Source organism: Ambystoma mexicanum, chromosome 3p, assembly GCF_040938575.1.
Source record: "Ambystoma mexicanum isolate Mex_15411 chromosome 3p, UKY_AmexF1_1, whole genome shotgun sequence".
In the NCBI taxonomy this organism is placed as follows: Eukaryota; Metazoa; Chordata; class Amphibia; order Caudata; family Ambystomatidae; genus Ambystoma; species Ambystoma mexicanum.
Genome location: NC_090925.1, coordinates 858325630 through 858345515, shown reverse-complemented (window position 1 = coordinate 858345515; position 19886 = coordinate 858325630). Strand labels below are relative to the sequence as shown.

At 47.1% G+C, this 19886-nt stretch overlaps 1 long non-coding RNA gene across 1 annotated transcript in view; it reads left to right on the top strand.

The window, feature by feature from the left end:
- LOC138581006 (uncharacterized) overlaps window positions 1–18427 on the top strand; it is a 29054-nt gene extending 10627 nt beyond the window's left edge. Inside the window, exon 2 of the long non-coding RNA XR_011304402.1 lies at window positions 17085–18427. This is a non-coding gene — a long non-coding RNA (uncharacterized lncRNA). The remainder of the gene's footprint in view (window positions 1–17084) is intronic.
- The last annotated feature ends 1459 nt before the right edge of the window (window positions 18428–19886 follow it).

Sequence of the window (19886 nt, the reverse complement as noted above, 5' to 3'; positions counted from 1 at the left end):
AAGCATGGCATGCTGACGAAACCACCTGAGATGGTAAACAGGACTTTGCAGGTGACTGCACCCTGCCTCGTCTGCACAGCCTGCCCGCTTGCCAACCACTCACCACAGTGCCACTCAGTCTGGAGGCAGCAACGCCATTGGAGTGGAGGACAGATGGCCTCCCTGGCATCCCAGGCTGAGCCACAGGCCAAATGGCGACATGGGAGACCCTGGAAGCAGGACCGACTCCCACCTCAGACTCACATTATTCCTCTCGTACACAGCCACCTACTGCCCCAATACCACCAAATCTTGATACCCACACACCCCAGAGCACAGCACCATCAGACACATCCCTGCACATCCCCCACTGCAACTTGTACAGCACCACACACACTTGCACAAATACATTCTTTGTACTCCACTGAATAAAATAAATCATCATCACTAATACGTGTCTGTCGTGAGTCCTGTGTCCTAGGCTGAGACACATTGTGAACATGTGAACAAGTTGCCACATCCACACACGTACATTTCTCATTGCACATCACTACCACACCAAACTGTACCAACCCAATGGTCCATGTACTTGTTATTATTGCAGATAACATGTGTCCATTCAACGCATCAGTCTTGTGACATTGAATGCTGTGCAGTATTCCAGTCCCATCTCTGTGTGTAGCCACATCAGTATACCAAACACCCACATGCTCACACATGGCTCACACACATAGGCAGAACAAGTGCCATGTCACATGCAGGAGTGACTAAACAGAATCCTACGTTCACCTACGGTCATCTCAGGCAAGGATGCCACATGCAAGGTAGCACTACATACAGTCAACAGTCATATTTAACATTTTGCGTGTGCATACATGGAGATGCAGGTCCTGGAATATAAAAAATGCACACATGTAAAACATATAGCGTCAAAGTAACACAAAGATGTGCTAAGCACAATCAGAGTCAAAAAACCCAGCCACCACTGACAGTCACCCTGCCCCCATTAACCCCCGATGTGATGCCAAAAACGGCAGGCATCTGCACCAGTGAACCATGTCTGCTGCACACCACTTTTCAATGACCGGTAACGCTTGGTGTAACACCTCATAGGTACACATGGCACATGCAGATACATGCTAGTGGCCCACCATCATATACAAGTTACAGCCTAAAACACAAGTGACTTAGTTGTATGTACAATGCAGCATATTCCTGAATGACAGGGTCAAGCTGACCCCACCCAGCATGTGCACAGGTCGCACCCTACATGGCACTGTCCTGACAGGGTCAAGCTGACCCCACCCAGCATGTGCACAGGTCGCACCCTACATGGCACTGTCCTGTTAGTTCAATGCATGCTATTCAAACCACTGATTCTAAGTAAAAGCAGCATATGCAGGTGGCACAAGAACATGCCAATGCTGCCTCGCGTGCCCATGTGCATGTGAACACCACCATTCTTTAAGAAGCGAGGACCTCTGTGGCAAAGCCTGCGTTGGCTAAGGGCACGGTGTTGTGCGACGCAGGACCTCAGGAGATGCTGGCCGATCGAATATAGCATGTTGCGCTACCCCCACGCAGCATGTCCTTTAAGAAGCTAGGACCGGACCCTCTGTGGCAAAGCCTGTGTTGGCTAAGGGTGCAGTGTTGTGCGACGCAGGTGTTTGGCGACAAAAGGGTGCGGCGCAGAGTGTGAGTACGCTGTGCAGCCATTGACCAGCAGCGACCATAAGGTAAGAAAAGTCTGTACAGTGAGAGCAGCCACTACCGCTCCCTGCTAAACAGCCAGATCCTGCCCGTACATCTAGGTACTCTGTCTCTGCACAATCTTTAGCCCCCACCCCCTGTGGTTTGCCATACTCAGTGTTTTTTGTGCTTTGAAGTCTGCTCTCTCCCCGCAATTAACTGCTGTTCTTTATCTGTCCCCCCCCCTAGGTTCCTACTCTACTGTTGGTTTACTATGCTCTGTTGTTTGCTCTTGCTCTTTCTTACCTTTAGGTTCCCACTACACTGAGTTTGCTGTTGTTACTGCTGTAATACATGGTCTTTTTCCACCTGCACCTCCTAGGCTCTTACTCTACTGTTGGTTTACTGTGCTCTGTTGTTTGCTCTTGCTCTTTCCTACCTCTAGGTTCCCTCTAGTTTACCACTCCATTGAGTCTACTGTTGCTATTGTTGTGTGCTCTGTGTCTCCTCTCTTGCCATTCTCTATTGCCTTGCTGTTGTCTTGTTAGCCCTGATAGTGTGCCACCTGATTGTGTCTTGTTGTTTTCCCTTATGTGCCCTCCCCCTCACCTTTCTTCCAACTTTCCTCCTCGCACCCTCTATGGTGCTCGCTGTCTCTCCCTGCTATTCTATCTTCCATCCTATCCCTATCACTAAATCTGGGATGAAAAAGTTCAAGAGGGATATCCTGGGCTCCTCCAGACAGACTCTCAATGACATCCTCTTTGTTCTTCCCTCTCCAGACCTATGGACCCCACATATGGTCTCGGCTCTCTCTCCTATCTCTTCCTTACTCATTAATGGTGGCACTCGGTGGAGGTCCTCTTGGCCTCCTTCCACTCCTCCAAGACCATCATGAATGTCTATCTGAATGGCACCATCTTGATCCAGGGCCCTCAGCCCAATCTCCTCCCTTTCGATAGGCGTCTCCTGCATCTTATCAACTTCCTTCCTTCTCTCGCTAATCCTAATAACACCTACTAACACCTCTCTGGCTCCTCTGCTACCTCCCCCTTCCTCTACCTTTCTGGCACCCTCCTCCTTCTCTCTGGCTACTAAGCCACCTTCCGCTACCACTGCTGCCCACTCTCGGGCCCCTCTACCACCTCCGCTGAGTGGACCTCATGTCTGTACCCCACCACGGAAGTCTTTCAAATGTGGCAATCTGCTCCACGTCGCTACTTTATACTCTCGCTCTGCTGTCAAACACTCCTCTGACATCTGCCACCCCCTCAAAGAGCTTGACGTGGATGTCCTCGCTCTCATAGCGACATGGTTCACGGCCAGCTCTGTCACAAGTTTTGATACTCCTCTCTGACGGCTACAAGATCCTCTCTGAGCCTAGAACCAACCGACCCAGAGGTGGAGTAGCTCTGATCTTTTCCAGATTGGGTCATTCCTACGCAGGCCTTCTCCTCCTTTGAATTCATGGTTTGCATGCTCTCTCTCTCTCCTGGCCTCTCAGTGACTGTGGCCGCCATCTACAAGCCACCTGGCAAAGTTAACCTTTACCTCTCAGAATGGGCTGACCTCTCCTCTCCTTGCCTCTACCTCTCACCTTCTCCTCCTCCGAGACCTAAACATCTACCTGGATGCTTCTAATCCCTCCTCTGTGCTCGTCCACAACTTCTGTGACACTCTCTCTCTCTCCATTCTTCCCTCAGGTCCAACATATTCTCATCTCCTCAGACATCCCCCTCTCTAACCCCCTCATCACTCCTCTCTCTTGGACTGACCACTTTCTGCTTCCCCCTCACCTGAAACTCTCCGTCCCTCAGGCAAAGCCCACCCCAGCACTGCCAGCTACCTCTCTCATTCAGCATATGAAGCGTTTGTCAGTGGTTGCCTTTGCCTCTACTTTCTCTGCTCCTCCTACTCCTGTGGCAGACTCTCACTCTGACACTGCCCTTGCTAGCCTGCATCTCTATCTCCAACACTCTGGACATCCTTGCCCCTGTCATAAGAATCCGTCTGAAGCCTACCTCCAAGTGCAATTCTTGGTACGACTCCAACCTCACCGACCTGAAACTCAAGTGCAGTGTGGCTGAGAGGAAGTGGAGGGCTTCGGCCACATCCTCTGACAAACTGGCCTGCTGCCTGCTCCAAAGGCAATGCAGACTCTGTCCTGTCCAAGAAGAGAGTCCACATCCAAGCCTGTGTCTCTGCGGCCTCTAACAACATAGATAAACTCTTTAAAATCTGCAAGGAGATGACCAATCCTTCTGCAGTCTCCACCTCTCCTGTTCCTTCCCAGGCCCCTTGTACGGCTCTGGCTTCTCACTTCACCATTAAATCTCAGGACATCTTGTCCTCGCTCTCCTCTTCCTCTCCCTCTACCTCTCTCGTCCCTCCTGTGGCCACCTCTTCCTCTTCTCCTCCTTCTCCCTGACAAAACCTGCCAATGTTTCTACACTAGTCAGATCTATGAAAGTGTCTACCAAAGAGGTGCTTCCCTGCTCCTCCAGAACCATTAAGGACCACATTGGCACCCTTACTCCAGCCTTAGTCGATTTCTGCAATCACTCTCTCGCCACTGGATCTTTCCTGTCTCCCCTGAAGCACTCTCTTGTGGTGCCCCTCCTTAAAAAGCCTTCTGCCGATCCTACCTATCAGGCAAACTATCACCTGATTTCTATCACTCCTTTCCTGGGCAAACTCCTCGAAAAGCTAGTCATCTCCCAACTTACTCTCGACACTGAATCTGTTGGTTGTCTCCATGACCATCAGCATGGCTTCAGAGCAGCCAGAGGCGTGGAAACTGCTCTTCTGAACACCTGTCAAGATCTCTCTAATCTTGACTCTTGAAGTCAATCACGCCATCCTGATCAATTGACTCTGTGAGAACCTGGGCATCACGTATCAAGCTCTGGAGTGGTTGACCTCCTTGCTCCTGGACCGACCGTCCCAGGTCCAACTTGGGCCCTTTCGCTCCACAACATCTCTACATGTGGTGTTCCTCAGGGCTCTATCCCCTCACCCTGGTTTGTCAATGTCTACTTGGCCCTTGGGCCCACCTGATCTCCACCTTCTCTAACCTTCAGTGTTATGCGGATGACACTCAGCTTTCTTTCAGGTTCTCCTCAGCCTCCTCTCCTCTCTTGCACATTCCTGACTGTCTATCCATAATTCACGATTGGTGCGCCTCCAACAATCTCTGCCTTAATGCCAGTAAGACAGAGATCCTTCTCATTGGGACCCCTGCTCCTGCTTTTCCTCTGTCACGCTGGCCACTCTTTTTGGGCCCTCTTCCTTTGCTTTCCTTTGAGACAAAAAACCTTGGTGTCATCTTCGACTCCACTCTCTCCTTCTCTCCTCACATCACGGCCCTTACCAAGAAGGCCCACTACCAACTGCACCTCCTCAGAGGTATTCTTCCATTTCTCACTTTCCCCTAGAAGCTCACTGTCTCCAGAGCCCTGGTTCTCTCTAGACAACAGCTTCTTTCTCAATCTGCCTTCTTCTACTGTCTGCCCTCTGCAACTAATCCAGAACAGGACTGCAAGGCTTATCCTTGGCATCAAACCCAGGGACCATATCTCTCCAGCCCTGAAATCTCTCCACTGGATCCCAGTGGCTGCAAGGATCCAGTTCAAGACCCTCTATATCATCCACAAGGCTTGCTGGGGCCGGAGCCCGCACTACATCCAACTCTCTCTTCCATAATAAGTTCACTCTCAAGCCCTTCGCTCAGCTACCTCCATCTCTCTGAGGGTCAGACGCTTCTCCAGGTAGAGAGTGGGGGGTAGATCTCTCTCCTTTGCAGGTCCCTCCCTCTTGAATGGCCTCCCTACCTCTCTCAAACTTGAGCCGGACCACCTGAAGTTCCAGAAGCAGCTCAAGACCTTCCTTTTCTCCTCTGCTTTCTCTCTCTCCCTCCCCTGCTGACTTGCCTGTCTGCTGCATCGACTGGTTGCATGGTACCCTCAGAGTCTCACTGGGTACCTTGCTCCTCCATAATCAGTCTCCCCTGCACTGCCTCGGGGCCTACCACACACTTAGGGGCTGTATCAGTAACCACTAAAGCCCCCTACCTTCTTGCACTTACCCAGAGCCGTGCTGCCCTGGTTGCACTTACTCAGAGCGATGATGCCCTGATTGTACTTCCCCTCCCTCTCCCTTCCCCCTTCACTGTCATGAACCGTCGTCTGCGTCCCTTCTGGACTTCCTGGTCCCTGGCCCATAGGGGATTGAATACAGTGATCCTTCCAACATGGCTGCTTGAAACGGAATGCTGCTGCCCAGTCTCTACGCTCCACGCTGTACGCTCTACAAAACAAACACGCCCCCGCGGCTCTGCACTTCTCAATGCTACCGCTTGCTGTAGTCGGACGTGTGTTGCCAGAGTTCGCTCGGGGCTCTCTTCTGGTTCCTGGTTCCTTGAATCCCCCTTCCTTCCTTCCATTCCTCTACCTTACCTCCGATCTTCCTGGATTTTCTTACACGCTCGGGTCACATACTGTTCTGTACCTCCGAGTGCAAACATCATTCCTTCCTGGTATCCACCCTGGACTTCTGAACGTTCCTGGAAGTTGGATAGAGAACCTCACGCTGGAATCCGAGGACCAGCGCTCAGGTTTGTACAAATCCCGGACCGTGAGAAAGAAGACATCACAGAAGTTCGCAAGCAAACAACAAAAGCAGGTGAGAAGGGGAGAGACTTGTGACCGATTGAGACGCCTAAAAAAACCGATACAGATACAGAGATGCAAGCCGCTGTTCAAGACCTCATGCGAGGCATGCAGGAACTAACCACGGAGGTACAGAACCTTAAGGCTGAGAATGCTGCATTAAAACAGCTAGTTTTGTCACGTGACTCTGCAACTAAGGAAAACGTGTTATTGGGAGGAGTAGTGGACAAATATGATGGTTCTTCAAAGACTCTCCGTGCTTTCCTTGATTCATGTTTAGTGCACTTCACCTTCAAGCCCTACTACCTTTCCACTCATAGAGCAAAGGTGGGCTTTATGATCTCACACCTCACTGGAAATGCCTTGATGTGGGCAACCCCCCTAGTCAATTCGGGCGACACCCTCTTGGATGATTATGATGGGTTTGTGGAAGCTCTAAAGGCCATGTTTGATCGCCCAGAACAGGTGTACAGTGCTCAAGAACGACTACTCGAATTTCAACAAGGATCCCAGGATATGCTCACCTATGTGACCCGTTTTAAACAACTCGTGAACAAAGCAGATTGGTCTCAAGAAGCCAGCTTCACCCTCTTCCGAAGAGGTTGGAATGAAGAAATAAAGGATGAGGTAGCTAGGGTAGCTCGCCCAAGCTCCTTCCAGGCTCTCGTGGACCTTTCCTTGCAAATAGACTTCCGAATTCAAGAAAGAAGAGCGGAGAAAAAGAAGTCTAAATCTGCTTTCCAAAAGGCTGCCACAGAACACCCGTCTAGACCTGAGCCCACAGTTTCTCCAACCCCGGACCCAGAACCCATGCAACTGGGGGCCTTCCGTGGATCTATTACCCCACAAGAAAGGATGCGACGGATTCACACTGGTCTGTGCATGTATTGCGTCTCCGATAAACACCTCGTGAGAGAATGCCCTATTGCTCCTCCATGGCGTTCGGGAAACGCTAGCTCCCGATCCTAGAAGGGGCACAGTTTCGGGAGAGAGATGTTTGCTCCACATCAATTCCATCCTTGAACTCTCCTGGACAAAATAATCTTAACCCCTACATCAATTGGGCAGCAGGCTCCTTGGTTCTGAACACTGCATGTCTCACTGCTTATCCCTAGATTCCTTGCCAAAGTCTTCTGAAGACTCGCAAGAGAGTCAGCAAAATCCAGTCACCGTCTCTAACATCATCCGGATTCCCAGGGCCTACCAGGCCTTCACTGATGTATTTTTGACCGCTATAGTTCAAGCTCTCCCTCCTCACAGACCAGAGGATTGCGCCATCGATACTGAACCTTCAGCAGTGATTCCTTTCGGGAGGATGTTTATTTTATCAGAACCTGAAAAAAGGGCCCTCTGGGAATGCCTGGATACTAATCTGAAAAATGGCACCATACGACCATCTAAATCCCCAGCGGGTGCTTTGTTGTTTTTTGTTCCCAAGAAAGACACCAAGGAGCTCAGACCATGTCTAGATTACCATGGCCTTAACCAGTGCACTCTCAAGGACCGCTACCCATTGCCTCTCATCTCGGATATCCTGGAAGCAGTCAGAGGTGCCGTAGACTTCACAAAACTAGACCTAAGGGGTGCCTACCATCTTATTCGTATAAAGGAAGGTGACGAATGGAAAACACCCTTTAGAACCCCCTTTGGCCATTTTGAATACCTGGTTATGCCCTTTGAACTTGCTAATGCCCCAGCGGTCTTCCAACGTTTTATGGACTGAGTGTTCTCTGATATGCTTTTCATCTTCTCATTGTATATCTGGACGACATACTGATATACTCCAAGGACCATCTAAAACATGAAGAGCATGTGAAGGCAGTCTTACAACATCTACGTGAACATAAGCTCCTGGCCAAGCCCGAGAAGTGCCTTTTCCATGTATCAACTGTTCACTACCTCGGATTCTTTCTCAGCCCAAAGGGAATTGGAATGGACTCCTCGAAGGTAGACTCCATTTTATCCTGGCCCATTCCAACTTCTGTAAAACAAATTCAATCCTTCCTGGGGCTTGCTAATTTCTATCAGAAATGTATACCAACTTTTTCAGAGATTGTGCATCCTATTGTTACATTGTTAAAGAATGACACCCCCTTCCTGTGGACCTCAGCCCAAGATACGGCGTTCCAACGGTTGAAGTCGGAGTTCACACAAGCCCTCATCCTAGCTCAACCCGACATTGATCGACCCTTTCTTGTTGAAACTGATGCTTCTAACTACGCCATTAGGGCAGTCCTAAAACAAGAATTGGGTGACAAGTTAGAACACCCCATCACCTATTTTTCTCGCACCTTGACTCCCAGTGAAACTCATTACTCCGTTCTGGAAAAGGAATTACTAGCCATCCGTCAAGCCTTCACTGACTGGCGTCATTCTCCTCCTGGGAGCCAAACACCCAGTGCAAGTTCGCACGGACCATCGGAATCTTCAAGTCCTACAATCTCTAGAATGTAGAAACAGTTGTCAAACCCGTTGGGCCTTCTTTTTTGCTCAATACCAGTTTCAAATCCATCATGTCCCTGAAACGCACAACATAATAGCCGATGCCTTATCCAGGCGTCCTGATTACGAACCCCTTGAAGATCGGACCTTCCCAAAGATGTTTCCCCACACAATATTTGTTGCCCAAGCACTTACCCTCCTGGAGAATATTCAGATTCAAACTCAATCCTCTGAAACCTGGAAGGAGTTTAAGAGAAACAATCGATGGAATCTCAAAACAAAGGACAGATTCAAGTACAATCAGTTGGTCATTCCCACTCCTGGACTGAGACAAAAGATCACAAGCCTATGTCATGACACCTTTCATTCAGGACACTGTGGCATCACCAACACCCTCCATCTAATACAAAGACAGTTTTGGTGGCCGAAGATGAAGGATGATATCAGGATCCATATCCAGACATGTGTAGTGTGCAATCAGAACAAACATGATAATAAGAAACCGGCAGGTCTCCTGCTCCAACCAGCAATACAAACAAGACCCTGGGAAATCATCGCCACAGATTTTATTGTGGAACTACCATCTTCCAGGGGCTACACAACTATCATGGTTACTATTGATTTGTTTACTCATCTGGCTCCTTTTACACCTCTATACAAACTGCCATCCTCATCTGAACTTGCTGGAATCTTCCTGGAACACATATACCGGCTTCTTGGGCTACCCTCCAAGAAAATTTCAGACCGAGAACCCCAGTACATACCTCAGTTCTGGAAGCAATTATGTCGTATACTGGGAATCCAACGTGCCTTGTCTTCAGGTTATCACCCACAGACCAATGGAGCCACGGAACGTGTAAACCAAACTCTGGAACAATACCTTTGTTTCTTCGCTACCAAGGTCCAAGATGATTGGTCACTCTTAATACCTGTGGCTGAATTTGCTTATAACAATTGGGATCATTCAGCTATCAAAACCAGTCCTTTCCTCTGTAGTCAAGGATTTATCCTTCAGTTCTACCCTCTGTTCTCCCACACCCTACCCCAGTTCCTGCGCTAGATTCCTGGATTGAAACCCTTATTACCGTACACAAAGAAGCAAAGGAACACTTAGAAAAAGCCCGAAGAGATGTTAAACATTATGCTGATTCCAAAAGAAGACCTGGACCTTCCTACTCAGTAGGCTATAAAGTCTGGTTATCCTCGAAGCTCCTTCCTCGACATCTGCTCCCAAATAAATTGGCTCCCAGGTATTATGGGCCCTTTTCTATACAAGAAATCGTCAGTCCAGTGGCCTTTCGACTCCAACTACCAGAATCATGGAAAAGGATCCATCCAGTCTTCCACACCACACTGTTAAAACCATATCTTCAGTCATCTTGAACAGCTCCAAAATCTACCCCAGTGATTGTCAATGACCAACTCGAATACTAGGTTTCCAGAATCTGTGACTCTAGGTACCGACGTGGTCAACTACAGTATTTGGTCGAATGCAAAGGATATCCTCCCAGTGAGCGCACCTAGGAACCCATCTCAAACATGAATGCCCCCAGGCTGGTTCGAAGATACCATCTTATCCATCCGGGCAAGCCCGGAGGAGCTGGGCTTCAGAGGAGGCATACTGTCATGAACCTTCGTCTGCGTCCCTTCTGGACTTCCTGGTCCCTGACCCATAAGGGATTGAATACAGTGATCCTTCCAACATGGCCGCTTGAAACGGAATGCTGCTGGCCAGTCTCTACGCTCCACAAAACAGACACGCCCTGTGGCTCTGCGTGTCTCAACGCTACTGCTTGCTGTAGTCGGACGTGTGTTGCCGGAGTTCGCTCGGGGCTTTCTTCTGATTCCTGGTTCCCGGTTCCTTGAATCCCCCTTCCTTCCTTCCATTCCTCTACCTTACCTCCGATCTTTCTGGATTTTCTTCCACGCTCGGGTCACGGCATTCAGTGCCTCCGAGTGCGAACATCATTCCTTTCTGGTATCCACCCTGGACCTCTGAACGTTCCCGGAAGTTGGATAGCGAACCTCACGCTGGAATCCGAGGACCAGCGCTCGGGTTTGTACAAATCCCGGACCGTGAGAAAGAAGACATCACATAAGGTTGCAAGCAAACAACAAAAGCAGGTGAGAAGGGGAGAGACTTGTGACATTCACTTTGCGTTGTCGCACTTGCACAATCTGAGTGACACAAGGCCTAGTAAGATCGATTGCCATGTCCTCCCTCTGTCTCTCTCCCTTGTTTTGTCGCGCCTAGAAACACCTGTGTATAGGCGCGTTATAAGAACTTATCATATCATATCTGTGCATTGTACAAAACAAGCTCCCTGCATGCAGCACTCCCGGTACACGTGGGGAACCCGTGAACGCACCCAAACTGACGTGGATTGCATGCTACCCCAAGAGTGTGCTTCTGTTTCTCTGCCAGCGATGAGTATCGTTTTCTGGATGTGTGTGCCACATGCATATTCACTGCACCTACAACAGAAGATGGCTTGGCATCCGCATGTGCAAATCTGTCTCGTGTCTATTGATTGCCCATGTGCAAGCCTGTGTAGAAGAGATGTGCCTGCCTCCTTAGCAGTGGATTATTTTTAGTTATAGATGCAGAGGAAACCCCCAAACAATCGTCTGTCTCTAAATCTGATAGTTTTTTCAAAAGGATCAGGGTTTAGTTTTTCCTTGACACTCCAGGTGTCGATTTCTGGTACTTGGGAAAGAGGCTCATGTTCTGTGTAACTCTCTTCTTTCTCAAAGCAATATAACATAGTAGTCTGAGATTTCTCCCTCTTTGTTTTATGTAAGGGCTCAAGTGAGGGTAAAAGCTTTCTATTCCCATACAATATAGCATGATATTCTGATGCGCTTCTATTTTAGTCTAACTAGAATCAAAGTCACAAAGTTCACAGATAGAAAAAGATTTTCTGTGGGCACTACTGCATTGGTAGGTATATTTCTATCTTGATGCCATGATTCCCAAGCTACATAACACATTAATCTGGCCAACCTATCTCCTCAATGGATTTCATTTGTAGTGGTTGAATAATTGAGAACTATACGTTTCAATTATTTTCCACTAGATATAAGGGGATAGATCTTAAATCTGGGTAATTGTTCAGGTATAGTGTATGCAGAGATATAAATAGAAACTTCTACCTCTAGTAGCAATTTGTTCTTTCCAGGCATAATTTGATTTTGAGGGAAATACAGATGGTACACCTTCCCTTCCACATATTGGCCCTCATTACGAGTTTGGCGGTAACCATGCCGCTATTGGCGGCATGGCTGCCGCCGAAATCGCGTCGGGGTCCGGGTCCTCGGAATGAGGACTTACCGGGCCATTCCGAGTTCGGAAGGCCCGGTAATTCCTCCCTCCGAGGACACGGACACGGTGCTTTCCCATTCCCATTTCAGCCACCATAGGGTTGAATGGGAATGGGAGAGGGAGCAAACAACGGGCCATTACGAGATGGCCCGTTGTTTGCTCCCTCTTCCCCTCGCTGGACCCAGTAAGCACGCCTGGTTTTCCCAGGCGTGCTTACCGTATCCCGCGAGGGGAACTCGTAATGCGGCGGTACGGGAGTGAACGGCGCCGGCACCTTTTACGGCGCCGTTCACTCCATACCGCTAGGGTCGTAATGAGGCCCATTGTCTTTTTGGTAAAATAGCCTGGCTTGAGACTTTGAAAAATTAGCCATTGATTGCAGCAGACTTCTCTAATTTTCCCGACTCCTTTGATGGAAAAGGATTGAGAACTCCTTTCCTCCCTTATAAGCGAGGTTTATAATCAGGGTTTTAATGGGAAGTACAAGTGGCACGATTCGGAGGAATATGCTCAGACCGACTTCTCTCTGAATCTGCCTCAGTTTGATCTGAATCTACTAAATACATTGTGGATTCCCAGTTTGTATCAGCTGATTCTGATCCCACTGCTGGCACCATGTGTGAGAGGTCATTAATGCGAGGCAGACAACTGCTTGTGTTTTTGTCCAAATAAAACTTGTTATTAAAGGTAAACAGTGAAAATGAATCCTCACTTAGTCTACTCTAACAGGGACTTCCCTCCTAGACTAAGGTCTAAGGGGTTTCTCCTAGAATCAACAAAACTGTCCCTCACACTAAACAAAAAAATATGAATAAAAGAATAACCAACAACCAGTGATTTGGATAATCTTCACCTGTCCTGGGTAAATCCCTTCCCCAGGATTGTCGAAAGTCAATTTCTCCCAAATGTTCAAAAAGAAAATTAAAGGCTTGAACCATTTCTTGTAAATTCCAAATGAAATAAATGTTCACCAAGCAAAAATCCACGGGTAACAGTTCTGCAGCTTTCTGTTGAAATGTTCCCCTTCCGATTCCAGCCAGGAAAACAGCACCAAGGGTAATCCTGGATTACATCCTTGCAGGATTGGTTTGCCACAGTTCAAAGAATAAAGAAACAGCTTCTGCTTCAACAACTTCCTTTGTATTTCTGACCTCTGCAATGTTTTTGGTATAACTGTCAGGATGTTTCTTCTTAGGGTGTTGCTTTCCTCTTGACAACCCCCTTCTAGTACTGTTACCGTGAACTCTGGCTCATTTGTTCCACAGTATGCCTACTACTTCAACTAACTTCAGGGTAAGATGCTCTGACCAAATTATACACAACCTCAGTTCTAACAGCACTACTTTAACTTGATACTTTAGAATTGTAAGGTGTTTTAAAGACAAGACTCTTCGACTTCGACAGGTAGGCAGGGCACATTCCTAGGTCATAAGAAAAGGGTAGCCTCTTTGCCTCTTCTGTTTGTCTTATTGCTGCCAATATAACCTGCTTCTGCTTCCATACTGCTCCTCTTTCAATTTCAACAGTCTCAGCAGTACCCAGCTCCCTTGCCCAGCTTCATTCAAACCTTCATGGTTCAAGTAGCTATCCTGAAGATGTATTGCCACACTTCCAGCTTTGGATAGCAATGTCACATTTGTATCAGAGGGCACTGGACCTTCAACAACTTTAACAACCTTAGAATGTGGTGAATAGATCGGAACAGGGCTGGTTTCACTATAGAAAGGATTTGCCTACTGGCTTGGGCAATGCTTGCTCTTTTTTCAGTTCAACAACTTCTACATTTATAGAAGATTTGTTTTGGATGTTACTAGGATCAATCTTCAAAATAGAAACAGATTTAGGTATGCACAACCACTCTTTGAAGAGGTTCTTTAGCTTTAAAGACCCACAAAGAATTGTATTTCCCTTTATTAACACAGAGTTATACTCTGGCTCCAGTCGGGAATCGCAGCTGTTCACACGCTACCTCTCTTTGATGGAATATACCTTGTAACACTTTGTGAAAGACAGCTTTAGGTTTCTGAGTGATTTGGAAAGCATCCCCCTTCTTAATTGGAGACACTCAACCACTCCTGTAACGTTTAAACAGTTCAACAATGGAAACCGACAACTTTCTGTTATAAGCAAGCACTCCGACTTGCAACAGATGCTCTCAGTACTCTTCACAGTGACAAACAACTTCTACTCGCTTCCACTCTTAAGCAAGTTATTATAGAGCTGGTAACAGTTAACAGCAAGGTTTTTTTTAAGTGAACCTACACACAGAGCTTCACTCACCGGCTCTGAGAACACTACGCTTACAGGCTGCTTCCACTTCCAGACTTCTTTTGATTCTGCTACTACTTGAGAGCCACACCCCTCGGCAGCATAGGTGTCTTTGGTCCGGCCTTAACCACGGAGAGTCTCCTGCACTCATCTGTCCCTCGGCTTGCTTCTGTACATGGGCCTCAGTTTTCAGCATGGTCACAGCTTTGCAGTCCTAGCCACTGGTCTCACCTGGGAAGACTTTCATACTTGGCACGTCTATCTCATTGCAGCCACGACAAAGCAGGTTTTATGAACACAGGACTCTCTCAGGACTTGCAGGTGAAATCTGCTTTCCTCTTGCCCTTGCGTCCCTTAAGTAAACGGACTTCATCATGAACTGCCAGCCTCGAGCTCTTCTCCTTCTGCTACTACTACCAGTGTCCTGCTCCAGCTCCATTCTGCTTCCCCCTCCTGTTGCAACCTTTGATGCTTCTTAGGTGGGACAATTAATGTCAGGTACAGTCTGTTATTGTCAATTGCCTGACCCTGGCATAGTCTGTTTGCCTGACCTTCACTTCTACATGCCTCTTCGACTCTCTTCTATGCCTCAGTCCCCATGGGATTCTGAAACATGTAGTTTACTTTAGTGAAGTTTAGTTTTTCTACTTTTACAGAATCAGCAGACTTGAGGGTAGATTTAATTCCCTTAGTATTTTCAAAAGAGGGATTGTCGATTTTTACCTCATTAGAGGAAGAAGGTGTAGAGAAGGCAACGTTTCCAATATTCCTGAAGTATACCTTTGGTATTCAGGAGGATGTTTGTTGTTAGGGATAGAAAAGATGAGTTCTTTGTATGGATGTTACAATCTCAGGTTTTACAATCTTAGTTATAACCGAAGGTTGAGAAATATTAAAATGACAATAGGCCATAACCTCTTCTGGCATGGTGGTAAGAGTATCCCTTTTAAAGGACATATACTGTGTCTTATCCCACAGATTCTTCTCACTACCCTGGGCCCTGTCACCACCCAGGTTATCCTCCTACAGTACCCCACCTCCAGGGTTCAGATCAGGAAGCGTCTGCCCTCTCCTGGCCACCCGGGAGGAGACTTTAGACAGGGTTTTGGTGAGGAAACCGCAGGATTCTTCTCCACCCCACATCCTCAAAATCTGCTCAGGGGTATGTCAGCCAGCCACACAGCCCATTCTCAGTGCAGTTTACTTCAGGGTGCAAAAAACATGAAGTGATAAGTGAATCGGAACAGCAGCCTACAGGATCATTGATATTCAACGGAGAGTGTTATCATGTCTGTCTACAGAACCCGTTCTTAGAATGGGTACTTTTGCTAGTTATACATAGATAAACTATAATTGGAATTTTAAAAATGTTAATTTGGTATTTTCAATTGGACTCCTTTCAATGGTTCTTATTAAAATTGGTGGTAAGGGACGGTTTTAGGGGGTGATGTGACGGCCATCACAAAAAAGATATGAAATCTTTTGCAAATGTAAACATTTTGAGTTTTACACAACTACATCAAAATAACACAACTGCAACAAACATTCAAATGTATATATTTCAATTAAAAAAGGAATACAGTGAAATAGTACTTTAAACCATTTTTACAAACAATTACACAACCTTAAAAAACATGAACCTATTTGAAAACTTTATTTTACAAAAGAGTCAAGGTTAAACCAAAAAAAACTTAAGACTACAAACACAAGAAATCATAACATTAAGGTAACAAGATAAAAATATATTATTATATAAAGGTCACCCAAGCTCTCGGAGAAGAACAACCAAGACCTGGGTTGTGACTGACGCCCAGGGAAGAGAAGGCACTGGACCTGATTCCAGAGGAGGTGTGCACTGGCTTACAAGCCACAGTGCCAGGCACAGACCTCTGTGGTAAGTACATCACCTTTACACAGCCACTCACATCTCTGTCTCGGCCACCCACGGAACACTTGAACAATGATTGCAACTGTCTCCAAGGGAACACAACATGAACATTCACAGGCCATGAACATACCCATTGCAAGTGCACCACAACGTCCAACGCAGCGAAGGGCATGCCACAACACAAAGGCCACATGCAGACCTGGATGCAGATGCCCACAGAACCAACATTCACATTCCACACACAGCTCGTCATCCCTCACGGAAGATAACACTAGTACATGCATCACTTACTCCACAAAACCACACACAGCTCAGTCACATGGACGTCTCACATACACCCAAAGTGACCATTCAACGACGCCATATGTGCCACCTCGGCACTGTGAACAATGGACAAATCCCACACGACCCCGACATGAGCCCCACCACCAATCCCTCCATGCCACACAGGACCCACGCCCAACATGCTCAATAACCATTCAAAATCAAACCACATGGACACAGGACAACCACATGCAACGTACCTTCTTCCACATGCATAGCCAAGCAAAAACTCATGGGGCTGCCACCATACCAACACAAATATCTGACACATACTAGCATTGCCTTCACATGCACCACTCATCGCCAATGGCAGCATTAGCACGTCCATCGGGGTCAATCATACATGGACGACAACAGTGGGTTGATGGTGCAACAGTGAGTGAGATGAGTGAGGGCCAGATGCATGCCAATACATAGCAACATGCCTCAACAGTAATGTTACTAATTTGCATGCATCATTAGCATGTGATAGACTGACATGTCTCCTTTTCTTTTCACATCCCAGCTATGAATGCAGAGGAAGGGCCCCCTGCGGAACGCTCCAACAGCATAGAGGAGGGAGAACAACACCTGCCTGTCCAGAGCATACCCACCTAGGAGGACTGGGAGGAGGAGGACTGGGGGGACCACATCTCCCCACACAGAAGGACCGCTGTGTTGATTCATCATCTGGACACAGGTGCATGGGTCTCCGAATTGACCCACCTGCAAAGGAGGCAAGGTCAGAGGTGCTGGCTGAGGGCAGTGTAATGAAAATGCAACTTCAGCGCAGTATGAAGGAATGCACTTATCAGCTGTGAGAGTAGCACTTTAAAAGGGCAGGGGGCTCTTTCTTATTCTCGGGAGGATAGCACAGGGGCAACGTGCTCGCCTTGGAAGCAACGCGACACAGAGCAACACAGGTTCGATCCCTGAGTCCGCGTTTAGAAACTTCTGGGTATTAAGCGCATTATAAATAACCTATCATATCATATCATTTGTGAAATTAAAGGCTTAATAAAATGAATCCACAAATGCTGGGGTACAGGTAAGTATAATCATGCTTATTGGTAGAATGAAATGTGGTAAATAGGCCCTAAAAGCTTACTTCTGCTTTAAACGTGTGCAAGCATTTTGCCCATAGCAAAGGCTGTTGCAGCTGGTAAAGTAGTGCAGAGTCTGCGATCCTAGGCCAGTGTTAAGACAAGTACACAATGGTTGTTATTTTTCGAGATTAGAGCTCACAGGTTCCGCCAGCGAATAATGAATACATGACCATTTTATAATTCAAAATCATTTATGAAATGGGATTTTCTAATGGAGCCGGCAACAACCACAGCAGTTTCAAATCTCCCCATAGAATGTTTTCAATGGGAAAAGGGTTAGAGTGTCCCCCGATATGCAAAATTTGTGCAGCAATATGTCTGTGGTTCAGGGCTCTGGTGGTATCATGGTGGGCAGCCGTTCTCATGAGAATCACAATGAGGCAACCAGGGCAGATTATTAAAGTTCCACTGGTCGCCTCAAATGTTTTAATGACTTAATTATTTTTCCTGTGGGAATTAGGGTGGATTGCGACATCACAAGGTATCATTGAGGGCTGTGTGGGAAGGTTTGTGGACCCAATAGTTTATTGCAATATATGTTTTTCTATGAGGAAGTGTGAAGTCCAATCCCTTTTGTGAAGGGAGATTTTTTTGTGTCGCATGATTGCAAATGCTAATTATTTTGCTTTGTATAAAAGTTTCTAATTATGGGGCGTTTCTTTGACAGTGCCTTTTCGTGCATTTCTGTTCCGCGATCTATTTGAATTTGCTGTTCCATCTGCGTCTGGGGCCCTGAATAAAACTGCAAACTTACTTCTTGCAATGGCGTACACTCCTTTTTTTTACTACTTTTGTAATTTGTTGGTGAGTTCTGCAAGGCGACCCCCAATACATTTTTGGAGGCCCCAGCAAGATGTCTCTGTACGACCGAGGCATGAGAATTCCAGCCGTACTCCCGGAGGCGTGCGGAACAGCGTCCGTTAGCCAATACAAAGAGCTCGAGCTAAGAGAGGTTCGTGGACGCCACTTCCCAAAGGTCTGCATGGCCGGCGCTGCCTTGACTCTGACCAAAATTGCAGGGCGACTCTGAGGTCGAAAGAAGTGAAGAATCTCCTAAAAGGACACGTGAGCGTACCCCTGCATGAAAGAGCTAGGGGCATGAGGGACTCTTTTTATGGTGTATACGATGCACCCTCAGTTGTAGTAGTATTAGATATTAGGTCTGCCGTTCCGATAGGGAGCATATTGACGGTGGCACATCTGCACTAGAGCAGAGGGTTGCGTAGTAAGTGGCGGACCTTGTTAGACAAGAGTTGCGCGTAGTGCAGGCAATTGGTATAGCTGCATTTTCTTTTCTTGGGGAAGAGTTTATTTGGGGCATATGCACGCACCTGTTTGTGAGTAGCATCAGTTTTGTTTTAGTATCGTGGAGAGTGATCATGGTGTTCGTTCTATGTGGCTGTGGAAAAGGCGGAAGAGCCAGAGCCAAATGAACTTGTAAATGGCGCAAAGCAACGTAGCGCAAGTTGTTGGTACAGTTGAGCAAACATACTAATATCTGGCTTTGTTGTTAAGGTGGTAGGGCTGAGGAGAAGGCCATTTCTGTACTAATATGATATAACAAGGCGGGCCTGTGGAGAAGGCCATTGTGTGCAAGCACTGAGTGCAAGGTGTGAAAGTGCAGGCCTGTGGAGGAGGCCAGAGCAATGGAAACTAGGGCGATGGAGCAAAGTGATGAGTATAAAAATTGAGTGAGTGGTACCGTTTGACAAAAGAGTGAGAGTTTAAGGGATTAAAATAATAAGTAGAAGGAAGGGAAGGAAAGAGGAGAATATTTAAAATACAAAGGAATAAGGCAGAGACAATGTCATCTGGATTGGTGCTCCGTTCAATCACATTTGTAAGAGATTGCCTGAATACCGCGATAAAATAGCAAAGTACCATTTCGAGTGGGTGCACAACACAGTGGGGAAGTGTTATAAAGAATGGCTGGAGAGGGGGGATTTGATAAAGACATTATAGAGAGTATGTATTCCTGTTTGGCAGCTACATACAAAGGAACAAAACTTAAAAAGAGACAGGGCATTCTGGGGCTTTGGAAATTGTACGAAGAAAAGGTGCAGGAAACAGAGAAAGGGAAAGAGGAGGAGGAGAAGGGAAGTGCACCGCCACACCCTATACAATATACCCATTATTAAAACCAGCTGCATTGTATAAAAATCCTAAACGAGTGTCTCAGGACAAGGAAGGAACAGATAAAAAGAAAGAAGAGGGTGTTATGA